The sequence below is a fragment of the Xiphias gladius genome, chromosome 6 (genome assembly GCF_016859285.1).
Source record: "Xiphias gladius isolate SHS-SW01 ecotype Sanya breed wild chromosome 6, ASM1685928v1, whole genome shotgun sequence".
Classification (NCBI taxonomy): Eukaryota; Metazoa; Chordata; class Actinopteri; order Istiophoriformes; family Xiphiidae; genus Xiphias; species Xiphias gladius.
The window spans coordinates 9,996,599-10,002,657 of NC_053405.1; positions in this window are offsets into that span (position 1 = coordinate 9,996,599).

A 6,059-nucleotide genomic window follows, 5' to 3' on the forward strand; every position below is an offset into this window, starting at 1 on the left:
TGATTTTTTTTTTTTTTTTCATTCCCATTAGATGTGTATGAAAATTTTCCATGATTTTAACTGACACACGAGGTATGAATGTAGGTGTGAAACTCCATTCTTGACCTCGGAAACAGCCGACAAAAATATCTCAACTCAAGGTTCACTTACTAGCTTTTTCCAGGGCTTTCTACTGCATCTCACAGCCAGCGCGGTGCCGTGTATTTGTTGTTAGGCCTCGGGTTGCAGCAGCTGAACATTTTGGTGACCAGTGGTCGAAGACACGTTGAGACCTTTTACTTGAGTAAAAGCAGAAATACCTGTAGCATTAGCAGCAAAATTCAAGTTACTACAGTGAGCACAGAGAGCCGGGAACTCCTATGCTGGAATATTAGCACATGACACCAACTTTTCTGAGTCTCAGTTAGTTCGTGTTAATTTAATTAACCAAAAGTTTATTTAGGAATACGCTCCATGTGAGGACACTTCAAACTAAAAATAAGGTATTAAAACTAGATTTTAAAACAGGGACCTTCTACAATACAAGGCCATAAGATAAGGTCATTATTCAGTAGACATCGTACTTAAGTGAGGCAAATTCTCTGATTAAATTTCCAGTTACTGAAAAACATAACTGGTCTTTTGGGGCCCATGGGGTTGTGGGACCCCAGGAAAGTTGCCAAGTTGTCAGTCCAGCCTTGTATTTTATTATTATTACTAATGTAATTTAATTTTACCCATTGCAGCCGTTAAAGCAAAGCTAATTTCAAGCCTTCTGTATCTGAAGATAAAAATTCATCCAAGGCCTTGAAAATAGTATTTTGACAAAGCAGTCTTGATTCAAGGGTCCATCTATTAAACTGCATCATATTTTATAGGCTGATAATATGTTTTGTGTGTAAAATCTTGATCTTGAAAGTAGTAAGTAACAATAGCTGTCAGATGAATGCAGTAAAAAGTGCAGTGTTTCTTTCTGAATTGGAGTAGAAGTATACATAAGAATCACTAATTGAAATATTCGAGAAAAACAGGTACTTAAGTACTGTGCAGTAAATGGACTCGGTCGCTCTCACCCACTGTAGGTGACACATATAAGTTGCTACAAAACAATAAGATTGGTTATTCTAACTTTTTTTAGAATACACATGATGATTCGTTGACAGTGTGTAAGTATGTGTGAGTATGTGTTCATGTGTGCAAGCGGGAGACAGAGGCAGCCAAGGCTTAATGGATTCTCCTGAACGCAGAGTCATATGCGCACACATCAACGCGAAGTCTTGCTCGCTATTATGACGCACATACGCATGCAGAATACCAATACATCCCATGACACACACAGACAGTCTGTAATTGCGAATATCATGAGAATTTATTGACAAAAACGGTATGCCAGATTGATTCGCATGGACAGCGAGAGCATCTGGAATTGATCAGCTTACTTTGCTTTGATAAAAGCTTCAGCGCTGATTTCAGACTGACAATTCAAACACTGCTTATAAACAAGAAACACATCTGTCTTCTTCCCATCCCCACTGTTAATAATCAACAAGTTAGGTAGGTTTGTGTTTTTTCTCCCTACTTCAATAGCCTTTTTTGTTAACCTCACTGCAAATATGGAAAAGGGAGAGATGCCTGGAGTGTAGGATTTCTCCCCCTTTTTCTTCAACAACAGTTGAAGATTAAAAGAAACGTCTCACAGAAATCTGTCAATTCTGTATGTGAATAATGCTGTGTGGAATTTAATGGCATGAGTTATATTGGGTTTCCTCTACACCCACATTTTCTTTCAATAAGATCAATGGCGCTCAGTGACAGATAGGGACGGTCTTTTGTATCTTCAAATTTCAGGTTTCTGAGGGAATAATTAGATGGATGGATGAAAAGTAATGCATCAGTCTGCGAGGGGAGCTGCACCCAGAGATCCTCTAGTTCAACACGCATGCCTCCACGTCTGTTTGGTAGAAAACTGTTTAATAATCGTGTTGAATTTCCATTGTTCTAAAAGTGGCTCTCTGCAGTGATCTGGTGCTTTAAACCAATAGAAAACTTTTGTGTTCTTTTTGCTGATATTGTTTATTTAACAGAGAGGATTTCCTTTTGATTTGGGGATATTTTTTTCAGCGTGAAGAGAGTAGTGTCATCTATTTCACTCTCTCCCCCTAAAACTTTCTGGTGTCGCCTGCAGGTAACCAGAATGCAGGGTTCTTCCTGCAGGTGAACTGGGGGAGGTTGAATTACTAGATTTATAGAGATGTTTTGGGCTGTAAATGTGACATTTCACTCTGATGTGTAAGAACAAATTATTGCTCAAATTTTTGGCCTTTTGTTTTGAATAAATTTTCCCACAAATGTAGTCTCATGACTATTTAGCTGAATATATGAGAGTTGGCCGCTAATGTCTTTTCCGTATGAGTGGGAACACCAGGAGAGAACATCTATAAGCACTTTAGGCTAAAATTGATTCTTTGTTTAAGTACAGAGATAAAGGCTAATTTCAGATAATTTGTAAAACTGCTAAGTATCTAAATTCTGAATAAGAACTGTGTTATGCACACTAGTTCGGTTTTCGGTTTCTTCAACATACACATTTCGGTGCAATTCTACCTGGGTTTTTCATTGCTAAATATGCAGCATTTTTGCAGCCAGAGGCTGAAAGCACATTTTAAACACTTAAAAAGAAGAAAATGTTGATGTTTTCACTCATGTCTTTTATATTTTCCACTGTGTTGTTGATCTGGCTCAGGGGTTAGGTATGACTGCAATGTGGTAGAGACAGAAGCTACAGTCAAAGCTCCTGTGATCGGGTGCAGACTTCATAGAGACCAGCAGATGGAGGGGAGAGGAGCTGCGTGCATCCTGAAGGTTTAGCAAGAACTGAGAGGTTACACTCTACCAGTACAAAGATGACCTGTCACATACTGAAACATGCTGCATCAATGCAGACGAGCTTCCTGTTTATGTACCTCACAGAGCACAGCTATCAGAGGAAAAGAGAAAGGGATTACAGATGGAAATATGTATGAAATGTTGTCTCTATCTTCATATACCCAGGCGAACTTGGAGGCAGCAAGCAAGTGATGCCTGCATTTCCATTTTATTCGCTAATTAATGTTGTTTTGTCTTCAAAGCGCATTTGCAACCCATAGTTAGCAGCCTTGATCGCAGCATTTTCAAGGTTGTCTAGATGTGAGCCGTCACATAACAAATACGTGTAAATATAGAATAACAACACAACAGAGAAATAAAGGATTTATGGCATGTGGAGAGCACTGCGCAAATTAGGCACAGGAGAGAAAGTCTGTGATAATGTGAAGGACAAAACTGGCACATTATTTCTGCCTAGATCACTCTATAAAATCTATTTTTCTGTGGCTGCTTTTGTGTGTCTGTATTTGTGTCTGGATGAATGTGTGTGTGTGTGTGTGTGTGTGTGTGTGTGTGTGTGTGTGTGTGTGTGTGTGTGTGTGTGTGTGTGTGTGTGTGTGTGGACCTGCATGTGCTCAAATGTATTTGTTAGCGTATTCCTTGTCTTGGCAAACACCCAGCACAGTGGATCTCTCCACCTGCTCTGCGTCGACCACAGGAGCAGGCCTTAGTCTCTCTCTCTCACACACACACACACACACACAGACACACTCACACATGTACAGTGAATACACACACACAGCAGTTGAGCTGTGTCTCATTCACATCATCACCCCTCTGACATCTGCCTATGTGTGTGTCCGTGTTTGTGTGTGTCCTGGTGCCGGTGTGTATTTGTGTTAACAGGCTGGTTGGTGTGCGAGGTGAGGTTAAGTAGGTGCCTAGCAATGAGAGGATGGAACTGAGGCGGAACTGGCAGAATATCCCACACACACACACACACACACACACACACACACACGCGCGCGCGCGCACTCACACACGAGCAGTGACAATAGAAACAACACTATCAGAGAGACGTGTAAACTGCAGGTGTGGCCTATGCCTCAGTGATCATTCCATACTTTGTTTTGACCCTGTCGCCTGTCATTGTGTGTGTATAATGTGTGGTAATAATATGTGTGACCATGTATGTGTGTGTCCTTGCAGAGACCCGCTTTCCTGGAGTTTGCTGATCATTCAGAAGGGAACTCATTCTCCATTTAGTTATTACAGGTAGTGTGAATTACAGGTGTTGCCGGCCACAGTTAACACAACTTTGTCCTGTGATATCGTGAAAATAACCGCGCACTTGTTGCTCTGCACCCAGGCTCAATCCACCATCTACAACCTCCTGCATGTTTGAGAGTAACTTCGATGCCTACGAGTGCTGAACACTGTTGATTTGAATGTTCAGCTGATTCGGTCGCGGTGGTTGTCACCGAGCAAAATCGGATGTCAACGTGATTAATGGACGCCGGAGATTTCCTCTAAAATTTTTTGTTATGACAGGCAGCGCTAAGTGCTTATACTTGTAGTTGGTGTCTCATTTGACCTTTACAATGTAACACATTTTTTGAGGCCGAACTGACCAAATAGCAAGCCTCAGTTGAAAATGTCAAAGGTGGGAGCAGGTTCGTGAAACCCGACCCTGGTGAACTGGCGTGTATCCGGATCACGAACCTATTTGATTGCATGGGTCTCCAGCAAAGGCCTGGCGAATGGAAATGTGTATTTCTGCAACAGAAATACAATGTGGCTGGTCTTTGCAGCTAAAATTATGGTTCCTTTTTACGTTTATCAAGTTTAAGCCACTCTACTTTGTCTGTACATTTGACGTACTGAAAACGTCTGTGTGTCTACGTTCTTCGGAACGAGGTGCGTCCGGAATGAAATTCACAAAATCCGTATGTGTCGTCCATAAATGCAGTGGAGTACATTTTTAGTTACCGGCCAACTTTTACTTGGGCATTTGAGCTGAAATGGTAAAGCACAGTGTCAGATATATCAGGATCAACCCGAGCTTTATGAACAAACTGCTTGTGTGACAGCAAACATGCGGCATCGTCTGCACTGTTTTTGCACAGTCATGGTAGACAGAGGCTGTGCTTTTAACAGGTAGAAGAGATAAGGGAGGGGGAGGAGGATACCAGTTGGCAGGGGCCCTCCTTTCTTACTTGTTGAGCTCTCTGCACAGACAGACAATACTGTGCTTATAGTGTTTGCATTCATTAATGCAAAATAAGGACCACGGGTTGAAAATAGGTTCATCATACTAAATTGGCTGGATTTCATGGTTTGTAAAGTAAGTGAATGGACCAAAGATACATGCGATGCTCAGATGCTCGGGGGAACATCAAGGGAACATCATTCAGTTCTCTGTATTTTTTCATTCTTCACATCGTTTAATATATCTTTGGAAAAACCTTGAATAGGATGAAGCAATCCCACTGGCAATAAGGTGTTTGATCAGGCATTTCTCAAACAAATACACACACGCATGCACATACTACTGTTGCAATAGGATGCATTCCAGTTCCAGCCCAACAGCAAACCCCTCAAATTCTTGTCAACACGGGGCCATGACGTGGTCCAGAATTTTCATCCTGCGGCTTCAAAATGGAGCAGGGCTGGCTGTGTTGTTGTGTTTGTGTTTGTGTTTCCTCTCCAGCCCTGCTTCCTGTAGCTCTGCGGTGTCAGCCCGCCCAAAGTCCTCTCGTCAGACCTGGGGAACACAGCCCTGCTGCCACAGCGCATAGGCACCCAAGTGACTGAGGTTTCCTTTTGGAGTGACTGAAGTGTTTGCTGTTTCCCACATTGTTGGAATTCAACACCAGCCTGTTTACTGGTCCCCATGTGGCTTTAGTTTCTCTCTCCCCCTCCTCTTTCTTTCTCTTTTTTTCTCTTTCCACAACACACCTCCTTCATATTGCATTCATAGCATTCACACTAAGTAATGAGTCAGTACAATAGCAAACTATGAAGAAATTGTGTTCTTGCCTTTGACAGTTTGTATGTAACATTCTCCAACCATTTTGCTACATATATGTCAGATATGACTCAAATCACACCGGGAAAAAAAACGTTGCTTGATTGTTTTGTTTTCTGTTTTTACCTTTATCACGAAAACATTTATGTGCGCACATGTGTGACTGTACCTCTTGAATCACTTTCGG